Raw genomic sequence first — 2,500 nt, forward strand, 5'->3', positions numbered from 1 at the left:
TTCTCATTTCCCTTCTTCTTCTACCTTTAATTCTCTCTTCCACCTTCCATCTTCTATTCCTCCACCCACCATATATTTCTTCTTCTCTATCTTCATTTTTATCATGTCATTCAATTCCACTCTTTCCTTCTTCTTTTTTTCTTATTTTTTAAATCGTTTTTCGTCTTTCTTCACACGTCTTCTCTCCTTTATATTGAATGGAAGGATTATGGAAAATTAGGAACTGATAAATTGGAGGGAATAATTGATGAATGGGAGAGCCATGTGAATGAATGGGTATGAATGGGGAAGAAAATGAATGAATGGGGGATAGATAGATTGTAAGGATATAAGGAGAGGAGAATAAAGATTATAACAAGAGAGAAGGGGAGAAAGAGAGAGAGAGAGAGAGAGAGAGAGAGAGAGAGAGAGAGAGAGAGAGAGAGAGAGAGAGAGAGAGAGAGAGAGAGAGAGAGAGAGAGAGAGAGAGAGAGAGAGAGAGAGAGAGAGAGAGAGAGCGAGAGAGAGAGAGAGAGAGAGAGAGAGAGAGAGAGAAATAGATAAAGAGAAAGAGAGAGAGAGAGAGAGAGAGAGAGAGAGAGAGAAAGAGAGAGAAAGAGAAAGAGAGAAAGAAAGAAAGAAAGAGAAAAGAGAGAGAGATCACCCCCTCCCCCTTTCCTAACCCCCCATCCCCATCCTCCCCGCCCCTTTCCCTCCCTCCCCCCCTCCACAAAAACCCCTCCCCCACCACACACACAGTAGCGAAGTCAAGGTGGGGGGCAAGAATGTTAATGGCACTCTGAGCGGTCAGATTCTGGTCGATTATCACCCTGGAATCTCGTGTCCCTGGCTCCCCACCCCACCCCCCTCACCCCCTATGCTCCCCCTCCGTCTCCCTTATTCTTTCCTTCCCTCTCTTGTCTCCCTTTCTCCCTCCCCCTTCTCCTTCCCCTACCCCCCTCACCCCCACCCCTTACCCCTGGCCCTATTGATGTCCTAAGTTCTTTTGTGGAAAGAAGTCATCTCTCTCTCTCTCTCTCTCTCTCTCTTTCTCTCTCCTCCTCCCCCCTACCTCTCCCCTCCCCTGCCCTCCCCTCCCTCCCTTCCTAACTGCCACCCAACATGTGACAAGTTCATTGTGAGGAGCCTTGACTTCGGCGAGCTGAAATAGAGCTTAGAGCTTATTCTTCTCGGAACGAACTTGGAGAAAATTGAATTACAGAATGAAATAGACTATCTTCAGGCTAGTATGACTTGTGATTTGACCTAAATCTATTTCTCCCCCCCCCCCATCTCTCTCTCTTTTTCTTCTAGAACCACGACTTTCATTTTTTTTTTAGATACAATTAGCTGTTTAGATTTCGCATGTTCTAGACCTGTTTTTTTTGTGCTGTTTTGTTATCTATGTTTTATGAGACCTATAACACCCATAACACTAACACGCGGAATTCCTTTCTTGGAATATAAACAGTTTAAAGTTCGGATGTTTTCTGGATATTCTAGAGTAGTTTTTGTTATTATTATTATTATGCTATTATCAACATTATCATTATTATTATTCTTTCTTCTTATTCTTATTATTATTTTTATTATTATCATTATCATTATTATTATCATTATCATCGTAATTTATAATTATTATTATTACTATCATCATCATTCCTGTTGCTGTTGTTGTTGATGTTGATATCACAATCATCACAATTTTTAAGACACGTTATGTAGGCCCATAACACCAGCGCGCGAAATTCATCTCATTTTCCTGTATACAAACAAACCATTTATTCATAATTCTTTTCCATCTCCCCCTTTTCTCAATTATGTTTTATTAGTCCCATAACAGAGGCACGCAGAAGAGAAGGTTCTAGTCCCCGCGGTCGGGCGAACCTGCGACAGGAGAACCACTAAGTGAACCCGAAAGAGAACCACACAGTCGAAGAATGGTGGGCATTCATCCGACCTCAAGGGGCAAACACTGATGTGATTTTGTGACGTTTTGTAGCGTTTAGAGGCTACCTTTTGTCCTGCTGGGGGTGGGGGTGGGGTAGGGGGGTAATAGAGACTACGGAGGTAAGGGGATAGGGTGGTAGGGAGGGGAGCGTAGGGGGGTATAGGGGTAGGGGATAGGGTGGTAGGGAAGGGAGCGTAGGGGGGGGGGGTATAGGGGTACGGTTAGGGGAAGCTATTGTAGCAATGGTGGGTATGTGTCTGTGTGTGGTATCTTGTCAGAGTGTGGGAATTGGGGTGTGGGAGTGTACCTGTGTGTGTTTATTCACCTGTGTGTGTGTGTTTATGTGTGTGTGTGTGTGTCTGTTTATTTGTGTGTGTTTATTCATATGCGCACGTCTTATTTTGGGTTTTTCCTTTGTATGTGTGTTTCCGTATTTGTGTATATGTGTGTACATCTGTATTTGTGCATTCATGAGTGTGCGTACCCTGTATTAGGTGAAAGGACATATGTGATTATGGATATGTGTCCCTCGTTATATGTAAATACTATATATAACCTGTGAATTAGTAA

The sequence above is a fragment of the Penaeus japonicus genome, unplaced genomic scaffold (genome assembly GCF_977035675.1).
Source record: "Penaeus japonicus unplaced genomic scaffold, GWHDUDI00000001_assembly GWHDUDI00000022, whole genome shotgun sequence".
Classification (NCBI taxonomy): domain Eukaryota; kingdom Metazoa; phylum Arthropoda; class Malacostraca; order Decapoda; family Penaeidae; genus Penaeus; species Penaeus japonicus.